Genomic DNA, 14,901 nt, shown 5'->3' on the forward strand with positions numbered 1-14,901 from the left:
TTGAATGCTGACAAAAACTGAGGACTGATGGATGTGGGGGGAGGGGGGATGGGCATGGAGGAGGACACTTGTGGGGATGAGCACTGAGTGTTATGTGGAAACTAATTTGACAATAAACTATTAAAAAAAAAAGGAAATATAAAAAAAAAACTGGAGGTATTTATGGGCATTTCTTCCACAGCTATAACTCATGAACCCTGGGCAAAACATTCTCTAGCACAATAGCTGTGCCAAGAAGGGAGTAAAAGATTAAAGGAAAATCTCTCCTTTAGAATTCATGGAAGAACTCCACCATCAGTCTGGGGTCTCTGTCTGGACTCTAGATTGAAGCAGATGAAGTATACAGACACCAGGCCAAAGCCATACCAGCACCCTGCAATTCTGAGTATGGTCCTTGCACCAGGAGCATCCCAGAAGCTTGTTAGAAATGCACACTTGGGGCGCCTGAGTAGCTCAGTTGGTTAAGCGTCCGACTTTGGCTCAGTCATGATCTCACGGTTCATGGGTTCGAGCCCTGTATTGGGCTCTGTGCTGACAGCTCGGAGCCTAGAGCCTACTTCGGATTCTGCATCTCCCTCTCTCTCTGCCCCTCCCCTGCTCATGCTCTGTCTCTCTCTGTCTCAAAAATAAATAAACATTATAAAAAGAAAAATTTTTAAAAAATGCAGACTTGGGGCGCCTGGTGGCTCAGTCCGTTAAGCGTCTAAATTCGGCTCAGGTCATGATCTCACGGTTCATGGGTTCGAGCCTCATAGGGAGCTCTGCGCTGACAGCTAGGAGCCTGGAGCCTGTTTCTGATTGTGTCTCTCTCTCTGCCCCTCCCCTGCTCACATTCTGTCTCTGTCTCTCAAAAAAAAAAAAAAGAAAGAAAAGAAAAGAAAAGAAAGGAAATGCAGACTCACATGCCCCATCCTCTGCCTTTTTAACAAGATCCTCAGATGGTTTGTAAGCCACTTAAAGTTTGAGAAGCTCTGCCCTGGAGGAATTTTCTCAAACCGGGAGCTATAGAAAAGTAGGACCCTAGATCATTAACTTCTCCAGCTTTACATCTTTCTATTTGCTCCTCCTCCCCACTGTTCCTGGTCATAGGGGTTACTTATAGAGGGAGGGGCCTTGGATGATTCCAAAAGACCAAATTAAGTGGTCTGACCCCAAATTCCAGAAGCAACTGCACAAGCCTGGAAGGGCGAGGTATCCTGAATTCCACTAAGCTAATATTAAAGAAATGACACAGACTTCTGAGAGCCCCGTATTAGTCAAGACTCTTGGCGTTGCTGTAGCAGAAAATTCAACTCAAAAAAAAAAATTCTCAGCTCATGTAACTAAAAAGTCCAGATGTTGATCAATTCCAGGCAGCTGGGTTTACGTGTTTAAACAATGCTGTAGAAAGCTGCCCACCTCTTGCTAACATCTGCTTCTCTCTGTGCTTCTCTCTGTGTTGCCTTCTTTCTCTGGAAGGCTTGGCCTTAATCAAAGCTCCCGGTTCCAGGTCTACCTTTTCTCAGCTCTCTAGAAAAAGAAAAAGCTTCTCTGCCAGCAGTTTCCTAAAATTCTATACTGAGTTTTACTGGCTCTGGTGCCAGTTTGGGTTACATGCTCATTTCTGAACCAATCACAGTAAGTAAGTGGATGTGACCTTCTAAGTCACAAGCCTACTCTCAGTCTGGTACCGAAGATGGAGTTGACTTCATCTAATGAAGTCAACTCCATCTTCGGTACCAGACTGAGAGCATGGGAGAGGTGCTACCCCTAGAAAACTGGGGAGATAACAGCAGAGAAGGGGGGAGATTGATGCTGAGTGAAAGAAAGAAAGAAAGAAAGAAAGAAAGAAAGAAAGAAAGAAAGAAAGAAAGAAAGAAAAAGAAAACACAGCTGTTCACTAAGGACATTTCAGCTGAAATTCACAACCACACAGAGGCGACCTCTCCAGAAGCAACATGTCCATCTACTGCAGTAGAGTTGCACAGCAAGGAGTGGATTCCCCAGTGTATTTTCTTGTCATTTTGGGAGTGTCCATTGTTCCATTATAATACCTACAACATAATAAATTCACTTTGTATTTAAAGCTATATCAATTGGTAGCACTGCTTGCTTACTTTTTCAGAGTACAAGGTTTGACCCAGCAACCCGACTTAAGAAAGGTGAAAATCATTAGCCAGTGAGAATATAGAAGAAAAGTCATTTTAATGATAACAGAGCTCTAGGCAAGGCTGTGACATGTGTGGATTTTGTCCTAATTAGTGTCCAGTACAACCTCTTATGAACTAACATGGAAGGTCTTAGCCCCGGTCAAAGTTCCAAATGATCTCTAAAGCCTCTGGGAAGTGCAACTTCCCCCTCAAGGAAACATTGATCTCTTTCCATGCCTGAAAAAAAAAAAAATCAGGATACAGAGCTGCAGGTCGCCTTTGGAGATGTTCAATTTTGTTCTCCACTACTCAACTCTCAAGTGAATTATTCGGTACAAATCTACTTTAATTATGTATTAATTTCAATATTATTACATGCAGTACACAACTGCTGCTCATTAAAAATTAATCTGGATTCTATCGGTTTTATTTAGTATTCATTATGAAGCAATGTTCACTTTTTTTAAAAAAAAAAAAAGGCCTCCAGATAAATGTGTTGCTCTCCATAACCAAGTAGTGATTTGCCAGAAATAGAAATACCTTGTAGGAATTCTGCCTACCTTTTCCCTTCCCTCCTCTCGTTAGCAGCCTCATTCACAGCCATCGGTCGTGAACTGGGAGAAGAGGGAACTGACAGGACTGGTTAAGCGACACATTTGAGGATCCTGCTACTCTAGGCTGTTGCAGGAGCTGGAACACCCAAGTTCTATTCTCACGGTGCTATTAAAAGGGAGTATTTTATGCCCTTGTCTTCAACAGCCCTGCTCTGGAGCCTGCAGCAGGGATGCCTTTGTTCAGATGCTGACCAGAAGCCCCAGAGTTTTATTTCTCCACATCCATTACCATACTTTTCCATGCAGGTAGATGCCGAGCAAAATAATGATGCTTAAATTGTGTGTGGGAAGAATCACATAGGATTGATTGTAAGTAATCATAATAAAGTCTTAATCAGTTTTCTTCTGAATCTGAAAATAATAGTGAACATCTATGTAGACCTTACTATGCATCAGGTATTGCGCACGTCTTATTTAATTCCAAGGTAAATACTGCAGTTACTTTCACGTGAAGTTTGCATTGTTTTCCTAACACCTTAGAAGGATTCATACACACGTTCGCAATTCATGAGAAATCCTTTAACAAAGAAGAAACAAAGCCTTAACCTTGAATTAGCAATGCCAAGTAATTTCCAGAGAAAACACATTTTTACAGTACAGCTGTGGTCTCTTGACAGTATCAAATCAACATTTCAAAAAGAAGGTTAAGAGATACATACCAGCTTGGGCATTATTTTCTTAACTTAGGAATTGATGCTGCACTTGGGGCTATTTGATAAAAATGTGAGCTTCCAACTAGAACTGACACAAAAAGAAGTTTTACAAAATAAGGTTTTGTGGCTCCTCCTCAGTGAGCTACACTGGAACAGGTTCCCATCCTATATTTTCTTTGACTTTCTCATTGGCTCTTGTTAAAATACAATGAGAAGTTAAAAAAAAAAAAATGGGTCAAGCCAATGTATTAGTCAGGCTATTGATGCAAGTACAGAAACCAACTTCAGCCAACAAAAGTAAAAAATAAACACATGGTAGTGGGTAGCGGGTATGACACAAGAGCATGATATAAACCAAAGATAGGAAGCATCCAGGCTTGAAGAAGTGATGGGAACAGGAAGGAGAAGTGGATCAGGAACCTTTCTTTGCTTTTTTTTTTTTAATATTTATTTATTTTTGAGAGAGACAGACAGACAGTGTGAGTGGGGAAGGGGCAGAGAGAGAGGGAGACACAGAATCTGAAACAGGCTCCAGGCTTTGAGCTGTCAGCACAGAGCCCAACGTGGGGCTCAAACTCATGAACCGTGAGATCATGACCTGAGCTGAAGTCAGGTGCTTAACCGACTGAGCCACCCAGGCGCCCCCCTTTCTTTGCTTTTTATCTGTGATACTTTCTACTCTATTCGCAGACCAGCTTTTTCTGCTTCTCACTCAGATGACAAAACAACCACTCACAGCTCCCAAATCTAATGTTAACATGTTGACCAGATAGGAAACTATGTGTTCTCCCTCTTTCTCAGAATTTCAAATTGTCAAGATAAGTAAATGGGGAAAGGCCCACTTGGAGTCAGATGTCCACCGCTGGACTATTCAACTGGAAGGGAGGGTCAAATAGAACAAAATGGTTTAAGACCCATCAACGCAGGCAAGAAAACAGATGCCAAAGAAGAGAGAATGACTGTGAAGTGGGCAGATGCCCTAAGGATGTTTTGTCAGTCTGGGTTCTACAGAGAAGCAGAATCAATAGGTATTGGTTCTAGATAGAGAAGGAGGGAGAGAGAGAGAAAAAGGGGCGGGGGGAGGAAAGGGAAGGCAAGGCAAGGCAAGGCAGGCAAGGGAAGGGAAGGGAAAAAGAGAGAGAGGGAGGGAGGGAGAAGGAAGGAAGGAAGAAGAATTCGTTCATACAATAATGGAGGCTGACAGTTCCAGGAAACTGAAGACCCAGGAAAGTCAATGGTATGTCTTCTGCAGTGATGGCAGAAGACAGATGTCCCAGCTCAAAGGTCAGGGAGGTGAAGTTCCCTCTTACTCAGCCTTTTTGTTCTATTTAAGCCTTCAATTGATTGCATGAGCTACCCCCCCACCCCCCCATTTTAGGAAAAGCAATCCGTTTCACTCAGTCTACCAATTCAAATGTTAATCTAATCTCATCTAGAACTACCCTTATAGACACACTCAGCATGGTGTCTGGCCAAATGTCTGGGCCCTCTGTGGCCCAGTCAACTTGATATATAAAATTAATCATCACAAGTGTCCTCTACCACAAACAACATAATCTCTTCCAGCATCGGACCTTAGATAAAAAAATAGAAAGAATATTCATCTAATGCTATTTTCATTTCTTTTGACAATACAAGCCACGTCATAATAAAATTTTGTTAATAAAAAATTAAATGCTATCTACGTGAAAGGAAACTGGAATGCCGAGAGGGTGCCTTGACCCAAAAAGTATAATCCAACTGATCACAGATTCCTCTCAAAAAAAGACATTGGCACAAATAAGCCTATCACATTTTCTTAGCAAAAATGATGAAGTGATGATGAAAGAATTCTTTGATTCAGATGCTTAAAATTCATTTGAAGATTTTAGACTTTTTATGTCATCATATTCTTTTTGCTTAAAGATATAGGCATTCTCTGATTCCAATTCAAAACTGACAGAAATTAACCTAAGACCTAACACAGCTGTGAATGTGTAGAGGCGTTTTGTAGTTATTAAGCTGAAACAGAAGCTGATAAAAAACACAGAATTTTAATTCACTAATGTAAAGATAACTTATTAGTCTGTGGTTTGCATTATTAAACAAGCTTGAAAGGTTAAATACTCGTGTTCTAAATTACAGAATAAAGGTTACTCTCATCTATATCTTTGTTGCAGAAAGAAAATGTGTTGAGAAGAGGAAATGTAAACAATTTGGGGATACTTAGGCTTCTGAATAATTCATAATCTTTTATTCACTGAATACTTGAATACCTACTATGCAGCAGGGCTGGTCCTAAGAGATTTACTTCAGATGCAAAATGTATGTTTTTTATCCTGAGTTATTTGACTCTACTAAATACTACTGCCATTTAAATAGTCTTGTCTTGGGGCACCTGGGTGGCTCAGTCAGATGAACCTCTGACGTCGGCTCAGGTCATGATTTCGCAGTTTCTGAGTTCAAGCCCCATATCAGGCTCGCTGCTGTCAGCCTGTCAGCACAGAGCCTGCTTCGGATCCTCTGCCCTCCTCTCTCTGCCCCTCCCCAACTTGTACTCTCCCAAAAATAAATAAATTTTTAAAATAGTCTTGTCTTTAAAATAGACAACATTCTTTGAAAGATATGTCAATCTTTTAAATATTAAGCATTTACATAACTCAGAATTATTCTGAGAAAATCAGTTTATACTTTTTTTTGAGATTCTGAAAAAAGAAAAGAGAGAGACTATGATAAAGCAAATAGGACAAAATGTAAACAACTGGCATAACTGGAATAAAGAGCCAAGGGGAGTTCTTTTTTAAAATTTTTTTTAAATGTTTTATTTATTTCTGAGAGAAAGAGAGACAGACAGTGTTAGCAGGGTAGGGTGAGAGAGAGAGAGATACAGAATCTGAAACAGGCTCCAGGCTCTGAGCTAGCTGTCAGCACAGAACCCAACGCAGGGCTCGAACCCACGAACTGTGAGATCATGACCTGAGCTGAAGTCAGACACCTAACTGACTGAGCCACCCAGGCACCCCAAGGGGAGTTCTTTATATCAGGTTTCCAACTTTTCTGAGTTATATTTAAAATTATATCAAAATTTAAAGTTACAAAGAAACGAGAAAAAAAAATTAAAATATGATCCAGCAACTCCACTTCTGGATATTTATTCAAAGAAAATGAAATCACTATCTCAAAAGATATCTACACTCCCATATCCAATGCAGTATTATTTATAATAGCCAGGGCATGTCCACCAATAGAGTAATGGGTTAATAAAACATAATACACACACACACACAGGACTATAAAAAGGAAATCTTGCAATTTGCAACAACATGGATAGACCTTGAGATCATTATGCTACATGAGATAGTCAGACAGATAAAGACAAATATTATATAATCTCGCTTATATATAACCTTTTTAAAATTTTTTTAAATGTTTTATTTATTTCTGAGAGAGAGACAGCATGAGAAGGATAGGGTCAGAGAGAGAGGAAGATACAGAATCTGAAGCAGCCTCCAGGCTCTGAGCTGGCTGTCAGCACAGAGCCGGACACAAGTCTCAAACCCAGGAACCATGATATCATGATCTGAGCCAAAGTTGGATGCTTAACCAACTGAGCCACCCAGGCGCTCCTATATACAATCTTTGAAACCTGAATCATACATACAGAGAAGAGAATGATAGTTGCCACAGTTGCCAGGGGTTTGGGGGGATGGATGAGGGTGGTCAAAAGGTAGAAACTCGTAGTTATAAGACAAATAAGTTCTGAGGATGGTGACTATAGTTAATAATACAGTATTGTATATTTCAAAGTAGCTAAAAGAGTAAATCTTACAAGTTCTCATTACAACAAAAAAAAATGTAATGTGAGATGATGTTTGTTAAGAAAACTTATTGTGGTAATCATTTTGTAATATATACATATATGAAATCATTATGTTGTACATCTTAAACTAGTATGATGTTATATGTCAATTATATCTCAATAAAACTGGGAGAAAAGAAAAGTTGACAATGTTGGTAAGTTGACAAACTGTCCACAAAGTCAGGTTATGTCAATATAAGGCAGGCTGTCAGTAGAAAGATACTAAATGGTTTAGTGAAATCATGGCAGATCACTTTTACTGAACCTAACATTTAACTTGTTGCCCAATGAGAAATGCATGGTAGGATTGTCTGACTTGTCTGGAGCTGTGGTCCTCTGGGATGCTCTGAGTCATTTCCAACATTCTGAAGTTGTAAATGAACTCTCAAGCTGTGATTGGCCAGTTCAATCTGACTTCATCTTTTCTTTGGGAATGTCATTTCATCAAATGGGCCTCCCAGGGGGCAGCAATGACTCTATCACAGAGGAAGACTATCAAGCAGGATCAAAAACACTTTCAAACTAAAAGTCATTTAAGTAAAACTAGGTTGATCAAGAAAAAGCAAAAGAGAGGATTACAGTATTTTCACTTTATCATATACAGGGTGGGAGGATTAATTAGCTTGTTTTTGGAAAGTGCTTTAAAGATAAATGGTGCTGTTAACTTGCCAAAACTCATTCCTATTATGTTTATTTGCTGTGCCGTACATAAATATTTAATGATTTCCCTGGGAAAGTAACTCTTGTTTAATCTATCATCCTTTTCTTATTAGTAGATACACAACAGCCAAATTTTTCCCCTGAACATATTATTTTAAAAAATGCCTCCAAGATAGTTTCCTATCAACTAAGCAATAATCCACAAATAAGCCATTAAGTTTTTATCGCTCTTAGCAATGAGAAACACATAATAGGATAGAATCTATATGTTGCAGCTCCTTCAAGATAAAATAGGAGTTAACATTCCCCTGCACCACTGTGGTCACAATCAAACTGGTCACTGCAAAGGGAAGCTTTTTAACAAAGAAACAACACAGGTTCTGATTCACTCAACTGTCTTGAAGCATTAATGACCATAAACCACACTTTCTTTCTAGAAACAAGGGTTTCACGAATTAAGAGGAAACACTCCTGGTGTCCCCCAAAGTGGTGATTTTCAACAGGCATGTTTCAGGTCCCACTAATTAATCTATTTAGTGAAAAGACAGAGAAAGGAATATCGACACCTCTTTTCACTGAAGTTTTCACTGTGAAGTGGGATCAGCAGAGGCCCCGAGCTCTGGCCACAGTGCTCGGCCCTGCTGCGTGGAGGATCCCTGGCTGGCTTTCTTCTTGACCTGCACGCCCGTGGACCTCTTTATGTAGCCTTGGCAGAGGAGCCCCTTGGCCTCCCGCTGCAGCAAGAACAGGCCCATGTGTATACATAGCACCTGGCACTGGAAGGTGGAAGGGCAGACAGCCAGTAGATAATCCCTGGCAAGTAAGGCTGGCAGGAAAATAGCAGGAAGTGAACAAGGGGATGATGATTAGGAGAAATACCATGTACGCAGTTACCCTTCGCAGGCCACAGGATTACAGTGTCTGTCACACTTGCCAGTGAACATGCTAATAGGGAAGTGGCGAAGTCTTAATACGTGTCCAAGTGTTGCTAGGAAACCTGTGTCTACGGGACACTAAATCTGAAGCCAGTGATTTGAAAACCACTGACCCACGAAATACGCGGCTAATTCAAAAACACTGGATAATTTCCTTCCTGACTGAAGCCTTAATGACTTGGCCAGTTCAGCCCTCACCGGTGGAGAGGCCCTAGCTGAGAGGCCAGGCTACAGACACAGAAATGAATGGAGTTACCCTTTGCCTCTATCACAGTGCTCTATAGTGCCTCGACCAAACCGGAAAACCTGACCTGACTTTTCCCTAGAAAACTTCTCCAGGCCATGAGTGGACGAATCAAGGTTATCATTGCTTTTCCCACCCCGGGGACTTGCCATTTTGTCCAAGATGCGCGACCTTAGATTTGAGCTTACCCTTGGAGAAGCAGGTCTCTGGGCAATTCTGTGCCTTGAAAGAGTCAAGTTCTTTCAAAGGGAGGGAGTGGTGTGCAGGGAAAGCCCTGTAGCTCAAGACCAAGGTGAATTAGAATCTGGGCTCAATCACTTAAGAACTGCATGACCTCCAAGTTGATCAAACTTCTGAGTCTCAGTCTGTTCACTTACAAAATGGAGAAAATGCAAATCTTACGATTAAATGCCAGCCTTTACCCCATTCTTCTTCCTAAAACGCAGTCAATTATATTTTAATGTAGATAATGTAATGAATTTAATGTGAATGAAAAAATTGCTAACTTTGAGTGTATACATTTACCCATACAATTATACATCATTCTCTCCTTCAGCATCATAACCAAAACATAAGTGATGCCTTCTTTATTTTTTTTAGTGATGCCTTCTTTAACTGAGAATCTAAAGATGTTTCTGACTTATTTGTAGCCATTTTCAGTTCCGCATTTTTCTTTTTTAAAACCCATGCTCAAGAGTTTAACTTTCTTGGCAATTTCAGTTTTGTTTTGTTTTTTTAATGTTTATTCATTTTTGAGAAAAAGAGAGAGAGAAAGCGTGCACAAGCAGAGAAGGCGCAGAGCGAGACAGAGACGCAGATCCAAAGTAGGCTCCAGGCTCTGAGCTGTTGGCACAGAGCCTGACTCCGGGCTTGAACCCATGCACCGTGAGATCACAACCTGAGCTGAAGTTGGATGCTTAACCGACTGGGCTACCCAGGTGCCCCGGCAATTTCAGTTTTGACAATGAAACTCTTGAGCATTCAGGCCTGTTGCATATGGTGATACACTGGTTATGTATTGGCAGCCTTAGAAAATGTCATTCATGTAGGTCATAAGGGCATTTGTAAAAATACCACACATCCTTAAATAAATCACGTTTGCTGGAAACAAACTTGCTTTTCATGAAAGCTACCAGACCTGGTGTAGAAACACATTCAATCCCCTGGGATCAATGTCTGTATGATGTGTAACTTGGTTAGGCCAACCTCTCTTCACTTTGAAGATTTTGCCTTATTCAAGAACATAGGGCTAGGTGATATTTTAATGAAACATTGTTTGAAACCATTAATATGATTATTGTACACTGCTGAAAGAGACAATAAGGAAGATGTGTGGACTTAAGTATGGTTTTAGAGACACATTTGTTGGGTTGGATATTCTACTGTTAAGTGATCAATAAATAGTCCAAAGCAACATTAAAATCCTATCTTTGCTTTCTAAGTTGCATGTATCATGATTCAGAGTTCAATCCACCTGAAAGAAAGATTTCCTACAAAGTGTTACTAAATCATTCTTCTTACAAAGCTATTTTTTAAATAGAACACAAAATATTATATACTCATTGCAAACAATTTTGGAGGGAATAGTGAGCATATTTTTACAAGACCATCAACATCACACATACTATTACCACCCAGAGGTAACATCTTTAAATACTTTGCTGTAGGGGCACCTGGGTGGCTCAGTAGATTAAGTGTCTGACTTCAGCCCAGGTCATGCATGATCTCATTGTCCATGAGTTCCAGCCCCGTGTCAGGATCTCTGCTGACAGCTCAGAGACTGAAGCCTGTTTCAAATTCTGTGTCTCCTTCTCTCTCTGCCTCTCCCCCATCTGTACTCTATCTGCCTCCCTCTCAAAAATAAGTAAACATTAAAAAAAAACTTTTTGTAAAGAAATGTTTAAATACTTTCCTGTATTTCTTCCCAGCTTTCTTCAAATGACATATGTGTGTATATACAATTTTTTCCACAAGTTCAAAATTATCCAGTTACATACTTATTTTTAACAACATCATTAACATATTAAATACCTTCAAAAATATCACTTTTAATGATTGCATATTAGCATATTATCAGATGTTTTGGTTGCTTTTAATTTTTGACTATTATAAATAATGTGATGAATATCTTTTACATAAATCTTTGATCCCTAAAATTTTCAAGGAACCTGTTAAGGACTTTGTCACACACTGTCAGCTTCCTTCCACAAAGTTCATGCCGATAGAAACTCTAACCAGAAGAGTACAAAGGCATTTGTTTTCTCACATTCTTGCCACCAATGGATTTTTTAAAATGTTTCTACCAACAAATCAGATTCTCAAGGAGATATCTATACATACACATTCACTGCAGCATTATTCATTCTAGCCAAGATATGGAAACAACCTAAATGCCTTTCAAGGGATGCATGAATAAAGAAAATGTGTATAATGAAACATTATGCAGCCATTTAAAAAAAAAAAAGGAAATCCTGCCATTTGCAACAACACGGATAAATGTGGAGGGCATTATGCTAAGTGACACAAGCCGGAGAAAGACAAATACTCTATGGTATCATTTATATGTAGAATCTTAAAAAAAAAAAAAAAAAAAAGAGCCAATTTCATAGAAACAGAATAGAATGATGGAAGCCAGAAACTGGCGGGAGGAAGAAATGGAAAGATATAAGTCAAAGGGTACAAACTTCAGTGACTATACTCAATAGCATGGTATTGTTTACTTGAAAGTTCCTGAGAGTAGATCTTAACTGTTCTCACCACAAAAAGAAAAAATATGAAGCATTAACTATGTGAGGTGATCATGCATCAATCATTTTGATATTGATAATTATTCCACAATGTATACGTATATCAAATCATCGGGGTGTGTATTTTAAATGTGCAATTATATTTGTCAATTATTTCACAATAAAGCTGGAGGAAATATTTCTATCACTCAGTTGATATTTACATTTTTTTTTAATTTATTTATTTCTGAGAGAGAGAGACAGTGTGAGCAGTCAAAGAGAGAGAAGGAGACACAGAATCTGAAGCAGGCTCCAGGCTCTGAGCTAGCTGTCAGCACAGAGCCAGACGCGGGGCTTGAGCCCACAAAACGTGAGATCATGACCTGAGCCGAAGTCAGACGGTTAACTGACTGAGCCACCAGGTGCCCCAATATTTACTGTATACCTACAATGGGCCAGGTCCTGGCTACAGCTTCAAGAAATATAGTCTAATAGAGGAAACAAAATCACAAATGAGTGAAAGAACTGATAAGCAAACAAATGAATAAATATAACATATTATGTTAAAATAAGAATGCAAAATGAGTTTTGGCTAAGAAAAGTGAGGGAACTGCCTGGGAAGAAAAAACAAAACAAAACAAAACCTGAGTTATAGCATGCAGTTACATAGCTCAGCTGAGAACTTCTCCCTTGAAAGTATCTTCTAGATATGAATATGTATTGCTGGTGCCTATTATTTTAAATGTCATCATAGTGAGGGGACGCATGGGTAGCTGAGTTGGTTAAGCATCTGACTCTTGGTTTAGGCTCAGGTCATGATCTCAGTTTGTGACTTCAGGCCCCATATCAGGCTCTGTGCTGATGGTGCAGAGCCTGCTTGAGATTCTCTCTCTCCCTCTTTCTCTACCTCTCCCATGCTCACTCACTCACTCTTTCTCTCAAAAATAAATAAACTTAAAAAAGTTTTTTAAACGTCATCATACTGAGGAGGTCCAGGCATACAGCTTCCAAAAGTTGGCCAACCACGGAGTGCACACCAAACAGAACTTGAATCGATACCTTGTGCCAGCCAAGAAAAAGAATCTTAACAATCCTGGGCTGGATCCAAAACTTTGTGACGAGTATATGGATAGCAAATTTAAATATGGCCCAGCGGAGCACTTTCTGCTTTTCAGAGGCAGCCTTTTTTTTTTTTTTTTTAATTTTTTATTTTAGAGAGAGACAGAACAAGCGTGAGTGGGGGAGAGGGGAAAAGAGAGAGAGAGAATAATCTTAAGCAGGCTGCCCGCTCAGCACAGAGCCAGATGCAGGGCTGGATCCCATGATCCTGGGATCATGACCTGAGACAAAATCAATAGTCGGATGCTCAATCAAGCCACCCAGGCGCCCTTAAGAGTCATCCTTTAAAAAGAGGAAAAGAGGGGCACCTGGATGGCTCACTTGGTTAAGCATCTGAGTCTTAATCTTGCAGTTTGTGGGATCCAGCCCTGCCTTGGGCTTGCTGCTGTCAGTGCAGAGCCTGCTTTGGATCCCCGGTCTCCCTCTCTTTCTGCCCCCTCCCCCACCCATGCTCTCTCTCCCAAAAATAAACAAACATTTAGAACATGGGAAAAAAAGAAAAAGAGAAAACACCTATTAAAAAAAGAGTGAAAAGGACATGATAAATGTTTTTTGATAAAAGGCACTGCCATTTTTGTAAGCCTTCTAATATCAGGAAAAATGTATTTAATTTGGAAATAATGCAGGCATATTAATATTTAAAATTTCAATGCATCTTAGGAATTTAACTACAAAACTTTGGTGTAAGTTGAGGAAAGGCATGAGGGTCAAATCAGCAAGTCTCTCAAGTATAGAGCAGTAAATGTGGCCAAAAACGTTCAAAGAAAACACAGAGCAAAACTAAATGGAATGAAAATGAACTTAAAATACTGCTAAAAAGCAAAATTAAGCTTCCTTGTTCTCTCATTTTACAGTTAATTTATCCCATTACAACCCTCTGACCTATAATTTACCATCAATTTCACTGTCAGGATTTTCATTGTTCTTTTAATAGTCCCTCAGTTGTATATATGTACGAACCTGATGGCATAGTGACCCAGAGAGCAGTGAAAACAAAAACAAAACACATTAAACCTAGAGTGATGCATTCCTGAAACTCTCTATAATTCCTCCCAATACTTAGAAGTGCTTGTGTTTGAATAATTTTGCTCTGGGCTATTGTTCAAGCAACAAACAGCAAAATCTAGATGTTCAAGGATGAGACTCTAAGATGATAAGTCTTTGCTTTAAGATTCAACGTTGTATACCTCTGGCAAATCACTTAACCTTTTATAAGCCTATAAAATGTGTATTACCAGAATAATACTTAATCTGCAGAGTTGTGAAAATTAAAAATGGCCTGTAAAAAAAATCATAGCATATAGCACAACATAGTGGTAGTGACACAATAGAATTATAATAATTACTTACAAAATAATTCCTAGTTTTCTTATATTTCACGGCGATTTCTGGTTGAAATATCCAAGGAACTCTGATCATTCAGACCTAGCTTTGCCCAAATCTAAACCTTGAGAAATACAATTCTCTCCTCATGTCCACTTAGTTTCTAATAGTACATGATATTCTAGCCTAATATTTCTGATTTCTGTTCTTAAGTGTATTAACCTCTATAAGGTTCATGAAATGCAAGTGAGAACATATAGATAGATTTATAGCCTATAGAAATAGGTCATTTTCAAGTGTATCACTCAGGAAGAATTTTTTGCTCTGATGCAGAGGAGAAGGGGAAGGAGAGGAAGAAGAAAATGGTATGTCAAAAACCACAAACACATGACCATCTCAGGGTAGCCATCCACTAGGACCCGAATTGACTCTGCCTTCTCTTCAGGCCAGTCCAGTAAAGATAGCTTATTCTGTAAGGATAAGGGCCTCCGGCTACAGAGTCTGGCTCAGTGATGGCTTTCCCATAGTGACTACCCTGATAACCATGCGAGTGATAGGGAATTCTCTTTTAATCATAAAGATGATGACACCTGCCTGATTCTTACCTGCAGCTTTCTTTTTGTTTCCCCCTGAAGCTTTCTAAACTGTGGAACACAGCAG

Source organism: Crocuta crocuta, unplaced genomic scaffold (genome assembly GCF_008692635.1).
Source record: "Crocuta crocuta isolate KB4526 unplaced genomic scaffold, BGI_CrCroc_1.0 scaffold204, whole genome shotgun sequence".
Lineage (NCBI taxonomy): Eukaryota > Metazoa > Chordata > Mammalia > Carnivora > Hyaenidae > Crocuta > Crocuta crocuta.